General features: G+C 45.3%; 1 non-coding gene across 1 annotated transcript; it reads left to right on the top strand.

The window, feature by feature from the left end:
* The first annotated feature begins 9,119 nt into the window (after positions 1 to 9,119).
* Positions 9,120 to 9,226, top strand: LOC132537187 (U6 spliceosomal RNA). The gene has a single exon (XR_009548650.1). It is a non-coding gene; the product is annotated as a U6 spliceosomal RNA (small nuclear RNA).
* The last annotated feature ends 13,003 nt before the right edge of the window (positions 9,227 to 22,229 follow it).

Raw genomic sequence — 22,229 nt, forward strand, 5'->3', positions numbered from 1 at the left:
TGTCATGGTTACAGGGTAAGAGCTGAAGAGGTAGATTTAGTGGTTTACTTAGAGGCATGTGGATTCCTTCTAGATGCTGTTGGCATGAGGTGTAATGGCTATTATTAGAACATGCATATGATCTGTGCTATAGTTGTGATTTATATTTTTATCCTGCTTACGAATAGGTGGCAGTGGCTTTGAAAGTGGATGTGTGTGCTGTAGCAGTGGGTAGTGTTGTTAAAATTTCGTAGGCTCTTGCCGGGCGGGTCTAGCTTCACGGCAGGTAACAGAGACGCGAAGACAACGGCTGGGCAGGGAAGCTGTATTTCTTTATTCAGGAACAACGATTCATAAACTAAGACAAACTAATCACCAAACAGAACTCTGCTGTCTCTTTGAGGCGGCGCAAGCACTCTTTCTTTTACTCTCGAACTCAGGAACCCTCTCCCTTACTCTGGAACTCAGGAACTCTCTTACTCTGGAACTCAGGAACTCCCTTACTCTGGAACTCTGGAACTCTTGTACTGGGGCACCCTCTGAAAACTCTGGCACTCTGTGGAACTCTCTCTTACTCTGTAATCCTGAAACTCTCTTACTCGAGAACCCCCTGCAACTCTAGCACTCTCGAACTCAGGAACCCTCTCCCTTACTCTGGAACTCAGGAACTCTCCAACTCTGGAACTCTCCTACTGGGGAACCCTCTGAAACTCTTCCACTGTGGAACTCTCTCTTACTCTGTAACCCTGAAAACTCTCGAACTCCGGAACTCAGGAACTCTCCAACTCAGAAACCCTCTCTCGGGATTCCTTGGGGCGGGGCAAGCAGGCCCGTGAAATTAACAGGACTGATCCAATTCTCTTGGCGGGGGGGGGGGGCTAGAACAAACCAATGTAAAACATACGACAATTCCCCCTTTTCTTTTTAACTATATGACTATAGTATCAAGGGTGTGGGGTGAACAGAAACATATATAACAAAAACCAGCATGTTGCCAAGGGAAGGCCTGAGGGGGCCATATCTGAAAAAAAAACATTTCTTGCCTCTGGGGGGCTACTTGCCTCACGGGCAATTGCATGGGGGCGGGGAACGGCCTAGAGTCCCACAGGCAGCTGGCTGCAACTTACCTACTATGAAACAAAACTTGTTATTAGCATATCTACTGCACGATCCAACGTTTCTAATAGAGAAGGAATTTGAGACTTTTACATATCAACAACGTCTTTTAACCTTTTGTTACACCCATTCAAGATGGAGACACACCCTAGGTGTGGGCTGGAGAGGAGACCTCAGGCATGAGAATAATTAGCATACCAAACTTTAAACATACACATAAACATGGTCATTAATACACGAGGAGAGAAACCTTTGTTACGAAGACATGTCATTTTAAACATGAATTTAAATCTGTACTGTCTTAGTTGTTGGGGGGTGGTTCACCATCCAGAGGTGGCTTCCCACGCAGCTTTACTTCTAGGAATTGCAGGTTGCCATGTCTGCACAAATCTCTGTGTACTCAGGCTTGTCTGCCTTCAGACTGGACCGGCGGCTGGAGATCTCGTGTGCCCAGTTTCGGCAGGGAGCCCGGGGGTCCGGGAGGCCTGGGATCGTTCCAGAATTTATAGCAAGAGGGCAGGCATGCCAGTTTTGTAGAAGGCGTGGGCCTAGGTGCCCAGGGGTGGTGGCCATGATAGGCCTCCGCAGCCCTGCCCCATGGCCCTGCCATGTCTGCTGCCCTGTTCGCAGTGGCCGAGCAGCGTGGAGGGATCACGCATCCAGTGCCCTGCGCCACGTGGTGGAGAGCCGGCTCCTGTGTGCTGGCCTGCATGTTGGCATTGGGCTCCTGTATCTCCAGTCTCTTTCTTCACTTTTTCTTTCATTTTTATCTGTCATATGCTTTACATTGGTTTGTTCTAGCCCTCCCCCACCAAGAGAATTGGATGAGTCCTATTAATTTCGTGGGCCTGCTTGGCCCCGCCCCAAGGAACCCCGGGAGAGGGTTCCTGAGTTCGAGAGGAAGAGAGAGAGGGCCAGAGGGTTCCTGAGTGGAGAGTTTCAGGGTTACAGAGTAAGAGAGAGTTCCAGTGTGCCAGAGTTTCAGAGGGTTCTCCAGTACGAGAGTTCCAGAGTTCCAGAGTTGGAGAGTTCCCGAGTTACAGAGTAAGAGGGAGTGCTTATGCCACCGCAAAGAGACAGCCGAGTTCTGTTTGGTGATTAGTTTGTCTTAGTTTGTGAATCGTTGTTCCTGAATAAAGAAATACAGCTTCCCTGCCCAGCCGTTGTCTCCGCGTCTCTGTTAACTGCCATGAAGCAAGCCAGCCCGGCAAGAGCCTCCGAAATTTTAACAACAAATGGCGCCCACGTGGACCGGACCTGCGCATCTCTCAGATAAGTAAAGACAATCTGGCTACCTATGCACTATGGCCTTCTCTTCTGCTTGTGAAGAGATCTCCAAAGGCCTCTGCTCTTTCTTCACAAGACTGTTTTGCTGTTTCTGGAACATTTATCTCTGGACCACTCTGTGGTTTCCACTCGCTCGGGCGAACTCAGAACAGCCAGCGGGAAGAGCCAGTGGGCGGGAGGCAAGGCACTGAGCTGCTGTTGCCACCTGGTTAAACAGCCAGCCAGCCGGCTGTGCCCAGACAACCCCGCACACCGCGCCCGCAGCCCCGCAGCCCACAGGAGGCCGACGCCAGCACACAAGAGCCCCAAGAGCCCGACGCCAGCACGCAGGAGGCTGACGCCAGCACACAGGAGCCCAATGCCAGCACACAGGAGCCCGATGCCAGCACGCTGGAGCCCGATGCCAACACGCTGGAGCCCAATGCCAACACGCTGGAGCCCGATTCCACCACGCAGGAGCCCGATGCCAGCACGCAGGCCAGCCCACAGGAGCCAGCTCTCCACCGCGTGGCGCAGGGCACTGGATGCGTGATCCCTCCACGCTGCTCGGCCACTGCGAACAGGGCAGCAGACATGGCAGGGCCATGGGGCAGGGCCGCGGAGGCCTATCATGGCCGCCACCCCTGGGCACCTAGGCCCACGCCTTCTGCAAAACTGGCCTGCATGCCCTCTTTCTATGAATTCTGGAACCATACCGGGCCTCCCGGACCCCCGGGCTCCCTGCCGAAACTGGGCACACGAGATCTCCAGCCGCCGGTCCAGTCTGAAGGCAGACAAGCCGGAGTACACAGAGATTTGTGCAGAGATCGCAACCTGCAATTCCTAGAAGTAAAGCTGCGCGGGAAGCCACCTCCGGATGGTGAACCACCCCCCAACAACTAAGACAGTACAGATTTAAATTCGTGTTTAAAATGACATGTCTTCGTAACAAAGGTTTCTCTCCTCGTGTATTAATGACCATGTTTATGTGTATGTTTAAAGTTTGGTAAACAGTAGCTTTAAGGCTAAATTCTTACTAGTCAAAGTTAAATGAAAAAGGTTTTCAACGTAATTCTCATAAAGATAAAATTAACTTACATTTAAAGTCTGAGGTAAAAATTAGTTAACAATCAATATATTTTAACTAAGTTGGTCTAAACAAAAGGTTAAATAGACTTGTTGATATGTAAAACACTACCTTCTCTATTAGAAATGGTAGATCGCACAATGGCTATGCTAATTATTCTCATGCCTGAGGTCTCCTCTCCAGCCCACACCTAGGGTGTGTCTCCATCTTGAATGGGTGTAACAAAAGGTTAAAAGACGTTGTTGATATGTAAAAGTCTCAAATTCCTTCTCTATTAGAAACGTTGGATCGTGCAGTAGATATGCTAATAACAAGTTTTGTTTCATAGTAGGTAAGTTGCAGCCAGCTGCCTGTGGGACTCTAGGCCGTTCCCCGCCCCCATGCAATTGCCCGTGATGCAAGTAGCCCCCCAGAGTCAAGAAATGTTTTTTTTTTCAGATATGGCCCCCTCAGGCCTTCCCTTGGCAACATGCTGGTTTTGGTTATATATGTTTCTGTTCACCCCACACCCTTGATACTATAGTCATTTAGTTAAAAAGAAAAGGGGGAATTGTCGTATGCTTTACATTGGTTTGTTCTAGCCCTCCCCCGCCAAGAGAATTGGATCAGTCCTATTAATTTCGCGGGCCTGCTTGGCCCCACGCCAAGGAACCCCGGGAGAGGGTTCCTGAGTTCGAGAGTGCCAGAGTTCCGGAGTTCCTGAGTTCGAGAGTTTCAGGGTTACAGAGTAAGAGATAGTGCCAGAGAGACAGAGTTCCTGGGTTCCTGAGTTCGAGAGTAAAAGAAAGAGTGCTTGCGCCGCCGGAAAGAGACAGCAGAGTTCTGTTTGGTGATTAGTTTGTCTTAGTTTATGAATCATTGTTCCTGAATAAAGAAATACAGCTTCCCTGCCCAGCCGTTGTCTCCGCGTCTCTGTTAGCCGCCCGTGAAGCTAGACCCGCCCGGCAAGAGCCTCCGAAAATTTTAACAACAGGGTAGGAGCCAAATACCAAGCACTTGAAAAATTATGAGCTTCTTCAATGAGTTACATTCATAAGCTCCTAAGAAATCACCTAAATGAAGCTACAATGGCAAATGGGAGGAGCTTGCTGGGGTTTGGGTAGCCAGTTATGAAGCATTACCAGGCAAAGCACAATAAAAATGGTTTGTAGCTTATACTCCTTATGCTGTGAGCCATATCTTGGAGTATGACCTGTTGCTACCTTCACACATCATAGGAAACTACACTGACAGGCATTTTATTGCAGCAAGGTTTATCTTTCACATGAATTTCTTGTTTTAGACTTTCTTATTTTAGTGTTTATGTGACACATACATATAGGGGGGAGAGAGAACAGAGCACACACATACATATATGGGGAGAGAGAGTGAGGATACTAGAAAAGTTACGAGAGAGAGAGAGACAGATAAAAGGCAGAGCACATACAGAAGAGCAGGAGGATTTTCTTATTTTGTAAGGTGTGTTTATTTACTAAGTGACTATGGGCAGGAGAGAGCCAGAGCATCATTCAAGCACATTCCACGTGAATACGATTCCAAGGATTGAATGACAGAACTTGTGCTTTCATTTCTAATACCTACATTGCCTGTGCTAGCTTGTGTCATTTAAATTCATCAGGGTAACCACACTGGCCCTGTGCCTACATGATTCTAAATGCCCCTTCTGGATTGTCTTTATTTTATAGAGGTGTGTGACAGTGAAGTGGGAAGGAGGGCGGTAAGAGAGTAACAAGACAATATCAACTGCTCCTGAAATCTTGAGGCTTCTTGTCAGAGAGGCTGCTGTGTGTCCATGTGTGAGGGGGATGCGTGGTTCTGTGCTGTAACCTCACACATTGTATGATTTGTACTTTACACTCTGAGCCATCTTCTGACCCTAGGCTTGAAACCATAATGTTATGCATGGTATTCTGTGTGCATGGGGAGGAACTTGGGCCTCATATATGTCTGTTCACTGCTCTTAGACACATTGAAATATCTGCATATAAATGAGAGGGGTTTGTGGAGTGGGGAAAGAGTATGAGTGTGTTTGTGCAAGAAAGAGAGAGAACTAGAGAATCAGTCTGGCACATGTGACAGGGTGCATCATACTTGGCACATTATGGATTTCAGCTGAATATTCCAGCCATTGTAGCTCTCCTTGGGTCATTGGTCATTTTTCTTGTTTTCAGATGCAAAGACACTGAGAGGGAGGGAGCTTTTCTGTGAAGCTTTCACTGGGACCTAGCATCTCCCATATGTTGCCAGACCTGGAAGCTTGGTGTTGTGCATGGCCATGTAGATACTTTCCTGGATGATTTCTTTCTCTAGGCTTTCTTCTCAGTCCTATAGGAGCTACTTCTAACTTATGATTTGGAGATACTACTATTTTTGATACTTTTTTTCTTAAGGAGCATTTTCTCCAGTTTTTTACTATCAAATTTTTAATATTTATTTATTCTCTTTGTTGCCCTTGTTGCTTTATTATTGTAGTTACTGTTGTTATTGATGTTGTTGTTATTGGATAGAACAGAGAAATGGAGAGAGGAGGGGAAGACAGAGGGGGAGAGAAAGACACCTGCAGACTGGAACCAGGATTCTTACACAGGTCCTTGCACTTTGCACCATGTGCGCTTAACCTGCTGCGCTAACTCCGGACTCCCTTTAAATTATTTTTGAGGAATTTATATTTACAATTAAATTTTGATTTGATAGAACAAGGAAATTCATACAAGGAGCGGAGATAATGGAGAGAAAGAGAGAGAAAGGCATGTGCAGCTCTGCTTGCTTGTCAATAGACACAACTTTGTCATGCACTTTTAGTCATTTTATCCTACAGCAATACTGTGTCCATTAAAATACAGGAAAGTCATGACAGCATTGTTTTAATTTAAAAAATGTTATCTTGGGGGACTCCTTGGCAGGGATGCGGGCTGGGAGCAGAAGCCGCACAGCACCAGAGCTGTCACACAAAGGCCATACCTGCTGTCTCTGCTGAGGCCAACCTGACCTAGGAAACCTGCACCCAGGACATGGGATCCCTCGCCAGGGCACCGGTTCGCTGCGCACCAAGACCGCTTGCGCCCCTGGATCTGTAGTTCCTGCGCCCACCCAGAGCACCCTGGAGCCTTCGTCTGCACACTGGAGCCGCCTGGAGTTGGCCATCCCAGCTGCCTCCAGTGCAGCCATGGAGCCTGGCGGCCCAGCCCGAGGCCATGACGACCCCACGCAGTGTTGCTTCGCACCCAGATGCCCCAGCGTAGGGGCCCAGACCCCCACGCTGACCCCCGGCCATGGCCATGCAGAGGATCCCAGCTTAGAAGTACTGCTGGGAATTTGCGATGGTGCTGTGCTGCACAGCTGTGACCAGGTCCATTGTGCAGGAGCCCATCTACTGGGATTCCTCCTTTCTTCTTTTAGCATTTGCCCTTCTTCCATAGCTAGTCAACAGCATCAGGTTGAGCCTGATGTAAAGTTTTGAGACCTCCTTTGAATCTGGAGAGGTGGCAGTCATTGACTGTGGGTCATAGTGTGTAGCCTCAGGGGCAGTTCGGGTCGTCTCTGGCTCCCCAGCGATGGAACATAGAGGTGCACTGGCCATGGCCTGTTCGATAGCAATTGAGGAAGGCCCAATCATAACGTGCTAGGTCAAAGCTGGGTTGACGCTTGCAGGGGTCTGTGATGAGGTGTTTGTTCTTTACCTCAGCTGACTGCCAGCTCTGTTTCCAAGAGACTGGAACAGAGAAGTTCAGTGTAGGCGTAGGGGACCAGATTGGGTGAGGAGACGTCAAGCGTTCCTCCAATTCCAAGTTAGTGTACCCCGGGTTCCCGAGCCCTCGGCAGCTAGGGTGTCGCGCCTGCCCAGGAAGGTGCTGGGTGGGTGGAGGGGCGAAGTCGGGGTGGAGCGCAGAGGGGCCGCGTGCCTTCTAACCCAGCACCCTAGCCAAGAGAGATGGTGGCTGGGCTTGCCCAGACCCCGCGCCCCGGGCCAGGCGCACCCTGGAGAGGGTGCTACGCGCCCCCTCACCCCCACCCCCAGGACCCAGTGGCCTTGGCCGGGCGCCCTTGGCGGGGCGCTCCATGGGATTGCAGCCCTGCGCACCCCAAGCAGTGGCGCACCCTGGAGAGTTGTGCATGAGCCCCAGACCCCACACCCCCGGCAGGGACACTCTGGAAGGGTGGCTGCGTGCCCCCAGATCTTGCTGCTTTCAGCTTCAGCGAGGGCGAGCGCGAGCTCAGGGACCCCGTTGGAGAGTCTGGGCATTCCTTCCCTTTCCTCCCTGCTGGGAGAGGGGTCCTAGGGTGCCAGGGCCTCGCCCAGCGTGTCCCTGTAGGTGGCTTCGAGCACCCCGAGGGTGAGGACCTGCCCGCTCAGCTGGAGGCCGGGATTGCGCCCACCCCAAACCCCCACACCTCTGCACCCCGGGCAGGAGGGGACCCTGGAACCCACTGGCCTGAGGGGGCTTCGTGAGTGGCCAGGCCAGGAGAACTTTCCGCTAGCCTGCTCACTGAAAAAGTGCACTCACTGTCCTTCCTCTAGGTGTGGCCCATGAAGAGGTCTTCAGGGGGCGGCTGTTTGAATGGTGAACATTTGACCTGGGACAACATGGGGAGCCGGGCTCCTAGACTAGGGTGAAGGCTGTGGCTGGGGGTGCGGTTCCAAGTTGGGGGTCCCCTTGCATTTCTAGAACGGAGTGTTTTCACTGTGTCTGTCTCTGTCTCTCTGTCTTTCTCTCTCTCTCTCTCTCTCTCTCTCTCTCGGCTGGCTCCAACCTGTGCAGAGCCCCGCGCCCGGGCTGTGGATCTGGTCTGGGCTGAGGGTTGGCACTTTGCAATGTGCTGGTCTGGGGAGGTCACTCCAAGTTCCCCCTCACCCCCACTGCTTCCTGGCTGCCTGGGCCTGATTGGGCTCCATGCGCTGTGGGGTGTGGTTGGGGGCTCCTGGGGCTCTGTTTCTGCAGGGACAGTTCTGGGGAGTCCTGTGCTGTTGGCCTTCCAACACAAGGGGGCTGTCTGGGCGCTGGCTGGTGAGAGCTGCTCTAGGAGCCAAGGAGAGCAAGACAGGGGCCTATCTTGGAGCTGAGTAGGAACCAGGCAGGAACTAGGGTTTTAAAAAAAGGAAATTTAAAAAAGGAAAAAAATGTTATTTATTAATACAAAAAAGAGAAGCAGAGCATGACTATGCCACATGCAATGCTGGGGATCAAATTCAGGACTTAATGCTTATAGATCCATTGCCCTAGCCATTCTGCAATTCTAGAGTATAAATAGGTTATTTTATTTTGTTGTTGTTGTTGTCACTAAGGTCTCACTGTCTCCCTCTCTTTTTTTTCTTTTCTTTTCCATTCTTTTCTTATTTTTATTTATTTTCCCTTTTTGTTGCCCTTGTTGCTTAACATTGTTGTGCTTATTAATGTCCTTATTGTTGGATAACAGAGAGAAATGGAGAGAGGAAGGGAAGACAGAGAGGGGGAGAGAAAGACAGACACCTGCAGACCTGCTTCACCACCTGTGAGGTGGGAGCCAGGGGCTCGAACCCGGATCTTCCTCTACAGGTGGGGAGCCAGGGGCTCAAACCTGGATCTTTCAGTTGGTCTTTGCGCTTTGCGCCATGTGCGCTTAACCCGCTGTGCCACCACCCGACTCCAACTGTCTCCCTCTCTTAACACTTTTTAAATAAGATTATAATATAGTCCTGGCTTCGGTAGCACATATACTAAAATTGGCATGATACAGAGAAGATTAGCATGGCCCCTGCTCAAGGATTACACACAAATTCATGAAGCCTACCATATTTTTTAAAAGATTATAAAACATATGTACACACATATAAATAATTATAATATTTTAAAGAGCCAGTTAATGCAAGCTGGGAGGTGGTTCAGTGGCAAGAGGTCTGGATTTGCATGTGTGGGATCCTAGGTCTGTCTGAACTCTGGTTCTACATATGCTGGAGCTCTTTTAAAAGATTTATTAATCAGTGAGGGAGAAAGGGAGGAGAAAGCGAGAGAGGTAGAGAGAGAGAGAGAGAGAGAGGAAACACTATAGCATCAGTCTGGAACATGTGATGCTGGATGTAGAACTCAGGACCTCATGCTTGAATCCAAAACTCCAACCACTGTGCCAGCCTCCAGGTCTGCAGATTGGCTATAAACTCATGGTAATATTGTTCTTTTAACTGTACATCTTTTAAGTAATACAAAGACCTTTTAAAAATTTTTTTCAAATATTGTGCCTGGGGATCAATCCCACCCAGAACCTTGCACCTGCATGGAACAGCTGAGAAGCCTCCCCTGCCAGTCTCCATTCTATATCCTTTAAGAGAGGGAGACATGCAAAGCACTGCTCCTCTATGCACGGAGTCCCTCCCATTGCCTGCCTGTGGTGTTCAATTGCGGTGTCCAGGATCAGACCCCCAGCCACATGCTATGTAAAGCACGTGCTTTACCCCCTGAGCCACTTTCTGATCCTGAGTTGGGTGCAAATCGCAAGGACTGGAGTAAGGATCCTGGGTTGAGCCCCTTGTTCCCCACCTGCAGGTTTTCTCTTCATAAGTGGTGAAGTAGCTCTGCAGATGTCTTATTTTTCTCTCCCCCTATCTTCCCCTCCTCTCTCAATTTCTCTCTTTCCTATCCAATAACAGTGACATCAATAACAATAATAATAATAACCACAACAATGATAAAACAACGAGGGCAACAAAAGGGAAAGGAAAAAGAAAACAATTTTTTTTAATGAGAAGGATTGAGGGAAGAACCAGAGCATCACTGTGACCTATGGAATGCCAGAGATAAAACTGAGAACTTCATGCTTTAGAGTCCAATGTCTTATTCACTGTACCACCTCTCAGGACACTGCAGATAATATTTAGTAGAATCACTTAACAACTCTTCGAAGAGTCACTTTGCACATACCTTATTGTGGGAGTCCCTGGGCTTGATTCCTGGCACCACTGAACAGTAACACAGAAATAGCAAGTGAAGTTTCATGGATGGTATAGCTGTGCTTAGGTCACTATCTCAAAATCATAAGCATTGAACTGAGAGGAAATTTAGTGGTAAATTGCATACTGCACATGCATGAGGCCCCAAGTTTGATCCCCAGCATACAGAAGTTCTGAGTGGTGCTCTATCCATAAAAATAAATAAACGAAGGGGTCCAGAGCTTGCTCCCCCAGTAGAGTGCACATCACATCACCATGCTTGCAGACCTGGTGTTGAGCCCTAACACAACATGGGAGCACCAGGCATGATGGCAGGTACTGTGATGTTTCTCACATGCTCTTTCTCCCCCTTTTTCTATTTCATTTTTTAAAAATTTTAAAGTCAATTTTCTTTTATATATATTAATATATTTATTTATTATTGGACCGAGACAGAGAAATTGGGAGGAGAGGAGGAGTTAGAAAAGGAGAGAGACAGAGAAACACCTGCAGCCTTGCTTTACCACTTGTGAAGCTTCCCCTACCCCCTGCAGCTGGGGACCAGAGACTTGAACCTGGTTCCTTATGCACTGAAATTTCTGTGCTTAACCAGATGCACCACTGCTGGCCCCCTGTATATTTTACTCATTTATTATTTCCTGGATAGAAATTGAGAGGGAACAGAAGATGTAGAGGGGGAGACACAGAGAGACACCTGCAGCACTGCCTCACCACTTATGAAGCTTCTCCTCAGCTGGATTGATCTTGGGCTTGAACCTCAGTCCTTGCGCATTGTAACGTGCACTCCACTGGTTACATCACCTCCCAGACCCCATTTTTTCATTTAAATTTAAAAGGAGAAAACAACTGTTGGCAACAGTAGAATTATGTGAGTATGAAACAGGTGCACTAAAATACATCAATATATTCATCTTTTTTTAAAGGTCACTTTGTGAGTGCACATGTTATAGTGTGAGAGGACGAGGGCTCAAGTCCCTGATCCCCACTTACAGGGGGAAGCTTCACAAGCAGTGAAACAGTATCTTAATGTGTCTTACTTTCTTTTTCCACTCTATCTCCCCTTTCCATCTCTGTTTATTTCTGTCTTACCAAGTAAAAAGAAAAAAACTTTTGAAAAAGTTACTTTATATAAAAAATGTTTTTTCATTATTCTTGACCAAGTAAAAATATCTCAGGACATATAGAAAATATACTCCGTTGTGAATAGGAAATAACTTGAATGTTTAGGCTCTCTGTGTCTGTGCCAGAAGTGGTTTGCTAAGAAGTAGTGGTTTCTAAATGCAAATCCCTAGCTTCAAGTCTACCTACTGATGCTCCTCTGCAATCTGAGACCATCGCAGGCAAGGGATAAATACATTATTTGCACTGTCAGTTACACTACTGCAGGCTAAAACAAGGGTAAGGAAAGTGGAAAGGACAAAAGTAGGGGAAAACTAAATTATCTGAATGTGTCTAATGACAGTTATTTAATGCTTACTGCTATGCAACCCATTTTTCCTAAAATGCTTCAATTTTTACTGTAAATAACTAAAAAACATGGCTATTTTGGACTTCCACATTGTCTTTCATCCTTACTCAGGCTTTACTTAAAAAAAAAAGATTTCTTTATTAGTGAGAGAAATAGGGGAGAAGAAGGAGGAAAACCACAGCATCACTCTGACACATCTGATGCCTGAGATCAAACTTCAGACCTCACACATAAGAACTCCAAAGCTTTATCCACTGCACAACCTCCCAGACAGTGGCAGACTTTTTTTTTTATAATTTAAAATATTATAATACTTTGCTTACTTAAAAGGCAATAGATTTATACAATCTGAAGAGAACAAGAGTATACATACTTTGCTTATTTAAGTGATACATACACTTTAGTAGAACTTACATATTTGAATAACACTACATACATATGTAATTGAAAATCTCGGAAATATAGAAAAAGGTTGTGGGGGAAAAACCCTTTCCTGCCCATTGATCTTAGACACTATCAGTAGAAAATACTACAGTATGTTTTTTTTTTATTAATTAATTTTCCCCTTTTTTGTTGCCTTTGTTGTTTAACACTGTTGTGGTTATTGATGTAGTTGTTGGTGAATAGGACAGAGAGAAATGGAGAGAGGTGGGTGCCAGGCTACCTTTGTGCGTGGGAGACAGAAGACCAGGGAGTCATGGCTGAACTGGGATGCAGTTCAATCTTTATTGAGTGGGGAATGCAGTGTGATCTAACCAGAGCTATCTCTAATCATAATCCTGTCCTTATATATCCTGAGATGTAACTGTCAGGTTGGAAGAAGATTTAGGTAAGATATGGGGTGGGGAGAAGGAAAAAGCTCAGAAACCAGTGTGGATTAAACCAATGCCCTACAGGCAAGGCAGTTCCCAGGTAACACAGTGATTATGTAAGTAGACCACACCTTAGGTAGTGCAACAGAAGAGGTCTTAGAAGCAGAATTTAGAAGCAGACCAACAGGAGGGGGAAGACAGAGAGGGGAAGATAAAGAGATACCTGCAGACCTGCTTCACAGCTTGTGAAGTGATTCCCCCACAGGTGAGGAGCTGGGGGCCAGAACTGGGATCCTTCCGCTGGTTCTTGCACTTTGCAGTATGGTTTTGGCAGGGGTCAGAACTGTGATCCTTCCGCTGGTTCTTGCACTTTGCAGTATGGTTTTGGCAGAGCTATTTATTTCTGAACCCACAGGGAGTCATAATGAATTTTTGTAATACTGTTTTTTATTTTAAAACTTGAAAGTATCTTAATTTACAAAAAAATCCATAAAAATGACCTTTAAACCAATTTTCTCTTTAGACAGTTATGATACAAATCCTGAATAGAAACAGCTTGAGAAAGACATTTGAGTTAACTCAGTTGTAAACTTGCTGGAGTAAGGACTTGTGTGGGTAAAAATATAATTTTTAATTATTTTAATTTCATGAACTACAGAAGGGGGTATAGGGGCACAGAAGCAGCACTCTAACATATGCAGTGCTTGGGATTGGACTCAGGACCTAAAATACAGAAGCTCTAATTTCTTCCATGGTGCAACTTACCCATCTTCAGAGATACTTTTCTTTTGTTTTTTCTAAAGATCTTATTTATTCATTAATGAGAGAGAGAGGAGAAGGGAGGATCAGCATGTTACTCTGGTATATGTGGCACTGGGGAATTGAACTTGAGACCTCATGCCTGAGAATCCTGCACTTTATCCACTCTGCCTCCTCCTCCCAGACCACTGATAATTTGGCTTTGATTGGAAGTGGAACTACTGAAGAGGCACTCTTGGGGGCTGGGTGGTAGTGCAGCGGGTTAATCACACATGGCATGAAGGGCTAGGATGGGGGTTCGGAGCCTGGTTTGAGCTCTCCACCTGCAGGGATGTCACTTCACAGGGGGTGACGCAGGTCTGCAGGTGTCTGTCTTTCTCTCCCACTCTTTGTCTCCCCCCGACCCTCAATTTCTCTGTCCTATCCAGCAACAATGATAAACACAAAGGGCAACAAAAAGAGGGATGGGGGGATGGCCTCCAGCAGCAGTGGATTTGTAGTGCAGAAGGGGAAAAAAAACACTTACTCCATAAGTAAACCTGAGATAACAAGAGTTTTAAACAACTAAATTCCTTCCACTCTTGCTCCTTGTCAGTTGTATGTGCCTGACCTCTAGAAATAGAAATCCTTAGAAAAAAAAATTTACAAGTGCCTTTTCCATTGTAGTAAAGATAGTGATTATGTTAAAATGTGAATTTCTATCACTGCAAGGTTGGAACAAGAGCCCAGTCAGAAAGAATTTGGACCTACAATTTCACCCAGAATAGTGTCACTGACCACAGGGTAGGATATGAAGACCAAGATATTAAGGTAATATTGCTGAATGTGCTTAATGTATCTTTGATTTATTAAGGAATCAAATTTCGGGGCTTTGTGGTAGCACAACGGGTTAAGTGTACGTGTCACAAAGCGCAAGGACCAGTGTAAGGATCCTGGTTGGAGCCCCAGGATCCCCACCTGCAGGGGGTTGCTTCAAAGGCCGTGAAGCAGGTCTGCAGGTGTCTATCTTTCTCTCCCTCTCTCTGTCTTCCCCTACTCTGTCCATTTCTCTCTGTCCTATGTAACAATGATGACATCATTTACAACAACAATAACTACAACAACAATAAAACACAAAGGCAAGAAAAGGGAAAATAAATAAGTATAAAATTTTAAAAATGTAATTGCCTAGCAATAATTTAGTATGACCATTTAGACACATTGTTTTGTTTTGTTAGATTTATTTTTTTCTTTTCCTTCTACTTTTTTTGAATAGGAAAGAGAAATTGAGAAAGATGGAGAGAAAGAGGGAGAAAGACCTGCTTCCCTGCTTGTGCAGTGTCCCTCTTGTAGGTGTAGAGCAGGGCTTTGAACTGCCCACTTTTCTCAATTTTTGAGAACTTCCGATAGTCTTGAATACTCAGATTGTCTCCAGGCATATCACTCATCTAACTTCCTTATCTTCCACTGACCCTGCTGGGGAGCCAGCATAATGGTTCTGTATGTCAAAGGCTTCCATGCCTGAGGCTCTGAAGTCCCAGGATCAATTTTCAGCTCCACCATAACCCAGAGCTGAGCAGTGCTCTGATCTTTCTCTTTTTATATGTCTCTCATTAAAATATAAAGAATTGGGAGTCCGCTGGTAGTGCATCTGGTTAAGTGTACGTGGTGCAAAGCACAAGGACAGGCATCAGGATCCCAGTTAGAGCCTCAGGCCCCCACCTGCAGGGGGTTTGCTTCACAGGTGTGAAGCACATCTGCAGGTGTCTATCTTTCTCTCCCCCGTATTCCCCTCCTCTCTCCATTTCGCTCTGTTCTTTCCAACAACGGCTACAACGGTAATAACTACAGCAATAAAACAAGGGCAACAAAAGGGAATAAAGAAATATTAATAAAAATATTTTTTAAATATAAAAAGAATATATATATATTTTATGGTCCAGGCAGTGACACATCTGGTTGAGCACACATGTTACAGTGCACAGTGACCCAGGTTGAGGCCTCTGATCTCCGCCTGAGTTGGAGAAAGCTTCAAGAGTGGTGAAGCAGGGCTGCAGGTGCATATGTGTCTCTCGCCTTCTCCACTTCCCCCCCTTCTAAATTTCTCTCTGCCCTTTCCAATAATAATAGTCTGTTAAAAACATATATATGTACTTTAATTTCTAATATTTAATTGTATGCTAGTCCCAAGACATATGCACAGCTATGTTTATATAGCTATATAGTTGGTAAGTCAAAATATGGAAGCAACCTAAACACAGACAACTAGATAACTATGTTAGAATGGGGCATGGCTGGTGATGCACATAGCTGAGACTGCTCTTACCATAAACAGGGACCTGGGTTTGAGCCCCTACTCCCCACCAGCAGGAAGGATTTTTAATGAGTGGTGAAGTAGGTTTAAAAGTCCCCCTCTCTCTCTATTTTTCTTTTTTTCTTTAATCCCCCCCCCCCATGGAATTGCTGTGGCTCAGTGCCTATGCTACAAATCCACTGCTCCTGGAGGGTATTTTTTCCTTTTTTTGACCTTGTTTTTTATCTTTGTTGTAGTTATTATTGATTTTTATTTCTGTCATTGTTGTTGGACAGGACAGAGAGAAATTGAGAGGAGCGGAAGACAGAGGGGGGAGAGAAAGATATGATTAGTGAAGTAAATGAATAAATCAATTAAAAGATTTTTCCTTTTTTTTGCCTCCAGGGTTATTTATTGCTGGGGCTCAATAAGAATCCACTTTTCCTGGTGGCCTATTTTTTCATTTTATTGGATAATACAGAAATTGAGAGGTGGGAGTCGGGCAGTAGCACAGCGGGTTAAGTGCATGTGGCTCCAAATGCAAGGACCGGCGAAAGGATCCCGGTTTGAGCCCCGGCTCCCCACCTGCAGGGGACTTGCTTCACAGGTGGTGAAGCAGGTCTGCAGGTGTCTATCTTTCTCTCCTCTTCTCTGTCTTTCCCTCCTCTCTCCATTTCTCTCTGTCCTATCCAACAATGACATTGATAATAACTACAACAATAAAACACCAAGGGCAACAAAAGGGAATAAATAAGTAAATATAAAAAAATTAAAAAAAAAGAAATTGAGAGGTGAGAGGAGGGAGAACGAAGGACACACTAGCAGACCTGCTTCGACTCTTGTGAAGCGACCCCCCTGAAGGTGGGGAGTGGGGTTTGAAACTTGATCCTTGCATGGGTCCTTGTTCTGAGTACTATGTGTGCTTAACCAGGTACACTGCCAGCCCCTTCAGTATACATATTTAAAAATATTCTATTATCTTTATATATTTATTGATGGGATAGACAGCCTAAAATTGAGAAGGAATGGGGGTGATATGGAGGGAGACACCAGCAGCACAGCTTCACCACTCATGAAGCTTTCCCCCTGCAGGTGGGGAACAGGGGCTTGAACCTGAGTCCTTTAGCACTGTAACATGTGCTCTCAACTAGGTGAGCCACCACCCAGCCTCTCCCTCAAAATATTTTTTTCAAGACAGCACTCTTGGTGAAAAAAATAGGAGACTTCACCTCTCTGGCTAACAACACCATCAAGTGTGGTTAGAGGTGCAGAGGAGCAGGTCTGAGTTTTGTTTTTTTCCCTGAGAACATGTAGCTGAAAACACGGAAAATGGGATGAAAAAGACACTGGGAACAGGTGAGTTTGGGACAGGGGTATTGATGCCTTTACATTGTGCAATGCCTGGTTTCTATTTTCATTATTTTAATTAAGTATTTTACCTAAAACAAATTACACTGAGATGACAAAACAAATAGAAAGACCCAGCAACTATATTGTTCCCCAGATGTACAAATCAGTATATTCTCTAGTGTACTAAAGAAAACTTTTAGCAAGGCAGGTCTGAGTTTTGTGCCACAGTAAGGGCTGGTCAGGATGGATGAAATCTGTGAAGACAATTAAGCTTAATACTAAACAGCTGCTATTGAGAGAGTTTTGAACTGATATTTTAAATCCAACCATCCCAACTTAAATATTTTGACACTCACCCATCAATGTGTCTGGGGTCTCATTTTCCTTAGAAGTCAGACACATCTGATGCTGTGCAACCTTGAATAATAATTTTTAAAAAACTGGGGTTACAACCCACTTTTCACAGGATCTACTTGAAGAAAACTTGCCTTTAGCTTCCCAAAGGTTCACAAAAAATGAATCAAGTAAAAATGTAAATTCTCTTAGCTCCACAGACTTGACTACAGTTTGAGAGTAAACACTGTTGATTTCAGTAACTCTTGGACTGAGTGCATAAGAACACTATATATTTGAAACACTACTGTCAACACTGTATTTCTTCTTGCACAGTGACTGTTTCCTTGTAAATGACAGATATATATTCTAGCAAACTCAGCACTTTGTAAATCAACTTTAAATACAGATCATAGTTTCAAATACTCCCTTGCAAGGAAATATATTGTATCCACATAGCAGTTAAAGTGTTCCTTAATGTAGGGGGGAGGAGGGAAACACCTTGAAAGTGTGAGCAACTTTCAAGAATAGAGACCAACTCTCAAATGACCAAAAATTAATGTTAACTAGGAAAAATGCAGAGGTAGCAATTACTAGGAAGAGGGTCCCAGGACAGGCTGGGAGTAGGGATGAGAACATCTCCTGAGACGGAGAGAGTGCCAGATTAGGTGATCATTCCAGCCAGATAGGTTCTGTATATGCTGGGACGCTGTCTCTCTGTCTCTCAGTCCCGGCCTTTGCCTCTATCTCTGTCTCCATATATATAAAATCGGGCATGTCATGAAAAATATTTAAAAAGAGAAATATAACTCTGAACATGATCTAAAGAAATGCTTCCTGAAAAGTCCGATCAAAGTATTATTCTGAGTCTATATGAGAAATAGTCTCATTATTAGTAAGGTACACCAAAGTCATTAAAGGCAAATACCAGGGGCTGGGCCGTACACAGCGGGAGACGCACACATGGCTCAAAGCACTAGGATGGGCATAAAGATCCCAGTTTGAGCCCCCACTTCCTTATGTGTGTGGGGGAGGTCGCTTCACTAGCAGTGAAGTAGGTCTGCAGGTGTCTGTCTTTCTCTCCCCCTCTCTGTCTTCCTGTCCTCTCTCAGTTTCTCTCTGTCCTGTCCAACAACAACAGGTATGGCAACAACAACAACAACAAGGGCAATGAAATGGTAAAAATAGCCTCCAGGAGCAGTGGATTCCTAGTGCTGCCACCAAGCCCAATGATAACTATGGAGGTAAAAAAAAAAAAAAAGACTAAAACTCATAGGGTATACATGACCTTCAGAGACAAGCACATACTCAGTGCATATAGAAAGGGAAAAGAGGAGACTTGGGTGGTAGTGCAGCTGATTATGTGCCCATGGCTCAAAGTGCAAGGATGGGGGTAATGATCCAGGTTGGAGTCCCTGGCTTCCCACCTGTAGGGGAGTTGCTTAACAAGCAGTGAAGCAGGTCTGTAGGTGTCTATGTTTCTCTCCCCTCTCTGTCTTCCCTTCCTCTCCTCATTTTTTTTCCTCCATGGTTATTGCTGTGCTCAGTGCCTGCACCATGAATCCACCGCTCCTGGAGGCCATTTTTGCCCTTTTTGTTGCCCTAGTTGTTGCAGCCTCATTGCGGTTATTATTGCCATTGTTGACATTGCTTTGTTCTTGGATAGGACACAGAGAAATGGAGAGAGGAGGGGAAGACAGAGAGAGGGGGAGAGAAGGATAGACACCTGCAGACCTACAACACCGCCTGTGAAGCGACTCCCCTGCAGGTGGGGGGCCGGGGGCTCGAACCAGGATACTTACGCCAGTCCCTGCCCTTTGCGCCACGTGCGCTTAACCCACTGCGCCACCGCCTGACCCCCTCCTCTCCTCATTTCTGTCTGTCCTATCCAACAATGATGACATCAGTAACAACAACAACTACAACAGGGGATTTGGTTGGTAGTGCAGCAGGTTAAGCAGAAGTGCGCAAGCAGAAGGATCACCATGTGGATCCCGGCTTCAGTCCCCAGCTCCCCACCTGCAGGGGAGTCGCTTCACAGGCAGTGAAGCAGGTCTGCAGGTGTCTATCTTTCTCTCCCCCTCTCTGTCTTCCCCTCCTCTCTCCATTTCTCTCTGTCCCACCCAACAAAACAACAATAACTACAACAACAACAACAAAAAAAAGGCAACAAAACCGAATAAATAGATATTTAAAAATAAAATCTTAACAACAATAAAACAAGGGCAACAAAAGGGAATAAATAATTTTTTTTAAAAAGCGGGGAAAAAGGGAACTGAGCAGTAGCGCAGCCAGTTAAGCCAAGTGGGGCAAAAACGCAAGGCCTTCTGAAGGATCACAGTTCGAGCCCCCAGCTCCCTGCTTGTAGGGCAGTTGTTTCACAGGCAGTGAGGCAGATCTACAGTTGTCTTTCTCTCCCCATCTGTCTTCCCCTCCTTTCTCAATTTTTCTCTGTCCTGTCTAACAAGGATGACATCAATACTAATAATTCCAACAACAATAAAAAAGGGCAACAAAAGAGAATATATAAAAAATAATAAAAAGAAAGGCAAAACAAACACTGAAATGCCCAGCAGCATATGGCTAGCAGGCATCTCTAGGTGATACTGACAGTCACTCCAGTGAAGATGTTGTAACTAGGGCGACACAGGGGCCTTGCTGCTGTCCTGTGGTCCACTGTGGGCTCCCCGGCCCCTAAGTACTGCACAGATGGGGGCCACTGAGCTGTGCCCAGAGCCAGCATGGATGGGCCCCGCAGTATCACCAGGACCACATGCATCTGCATGAACTGGGACCGCTGCCAGGTGGCTTCTTTGCACCATGTATGCTTAACCTGTTGTGCTACCACCAGGCCCCGAAATTTGATTCCTTAATAAATCAAAGATACAGCAAGCACATTCAGTAATATTACCTTAATATCTTGGACTTCATATCCTACCCTGTGGTCAGTGACTCTCTTCTGGGTAAAATTGTAGGTCTGAATTCTTTCTGACTGGGCTCCTGTTCCAACCTGTGCAGAGATAGAAAGGAATTCACATTTTAACACAATCACTATCTTTACTACAATGGAAAAGGCACTTGTAAATTTTCTTCTAAGGATTTCTATTTCTGAAGGTCAGACACATACAATTGACAAGAGCAAGAGTAGAAGGAACTTAATTGTTTAAGACTCTTGTTATATCAGGTTTACTTATGGAGTAAGAGTGTTTCTTTTTCTTTTGCCTCCTGCACTACAAATCCACTGCTCCTGGAGGCCATCCCCCCCCTTGCCCTTTGTTGTTCTTTTTGTTTATCATTGTTGCTGGATAGGACAGAGAAATTAAGGGTGGGGGGGAGACAAGGAGTAGGAGAGAAATACAGACACCTGCAGACCTGCTTCACTGCTTGTGGAGTTACATCCCTGCAGGTGGGGAGCTCAAACCAGGATCCCAACCCCTAACCTTAAGCTTTGTGCCATGGGTGCTTAACCGCTGCACTACCACCCAGCCCCCAAGAGTGCTTCTTCAGTAGTTCCAGTTACAATCAAAGCCAAATTATGAGTGGTCTGGGAGAAGGAGGCAGACTGGATAAAGTACAGGATTCTCAGGCATGAGGTCCCAAGTTCAATCCCCAGTGCCACATATACCAGAGTAACGTGCAGATTCTCCCTGCTCCTCTCTCTCTCATTAATGAATAAATAAGATCTGTAGAACAAAAGAAAAATATCTCTGAAGATGGGTAGGTAGCACCATGGAAGAAATTAAGAGTTTCTAAATTGTAGGTCCTGAGTCCAATCCCAAGCACTGCATATGCTAGAGCGCTGCTTCTGTGCCCCTCTACCCCTTTCTGTAGTTCATGAAATTAAAAATAATTAAAAAGCTATATTTTACCCACATTAGTCCGTTCTCCAGCAAGTTTACTAATGTGTTAACTCAAACTTCTTTCTCAAGCTGTTTCTATTCAGGATTTGTGTCATAACTCTCTAAAGAGAAAATTGGTTTAAAGGTCATTTTTATGAAATTTTTAATGGAAATTAAGATACTTTCAAGTTGTAAAATAAAACATATTATTACATAGATTTATTACGACTCCCTGTGGGTTCAGAAATAAATAGCTCTGCCAAGACCATACTGCAAAGCGCAAGGACCAGCAGAAGGATCCTGGTTCTGGCCCCAAGCTCCCCACCTGCAGGAAAGGTACTTCACAAGCAGTGAAGCAGGTCTGCAGGTATCTGTCTTTCTCTCCCCCTCTGTCTTCCCCTCCTCTCTCCATTTCTATCTGTCCTATCCAACAACAACAACATCAATAACTACAACAATGTTAAACAAGGGCAACTAAAAAGGGAAAATAAATTAATTCATTTAAAAAACCATACTCTAATATTTTCTACTTATAGAGTCTAAGGTCAAGGGGCAAGAAAGGGTTTTTCGCCCCACTACATTTTCGATATTTCCTAGATTTTGAATTACATATGTATGTAGTTTTATTCAAATGTGTAAGTTCTACTAAAGTGTATGTATCATTTAAATAAGCAAAGTATGTATACTCTTGTTCTCTTCAGATTGTATAAATCTTTTGCCTCTTAAGTAAGCAAAGTATCATAATATTTTAAATTATAAAAAAATAAAGGCTGCCACTGTCTGGGAGGTTGTGCAGTGGATTAAGCTTTGGAGTTCTTAGGTGTGAGGTCTCAAGTTTGGTCTCCGGCATCAGATGTGTCAGAGTGATGCTGTCTCCTTCTTCCTCTCCCCTATTTCTCTCATTAATAAATAAATCTTTAGAAACAAAAGTAAAATCTGAATGGTGTTGAAAGAGAATGTGGAAGCTCAAAATACCCAGATTTTTTAGTTATTTGCAATAAACCTTGTAGCATTTTAGTAAAAGTG

Source organism: Erinaceus europaeus, chromosome 2 (genome assembly GCF_950295315.1).
Source record: "Erinaceus europaeus chromosome 2, mEriEur2.1, whole genome shotgun sequence".
Taxonomy (NCBI): Eukaryota; Metazoa; Chordata; class Mammalia; order Eulipotyphla; family Erinaceidae; genus Erinaceus; species Erinaceus europaeus.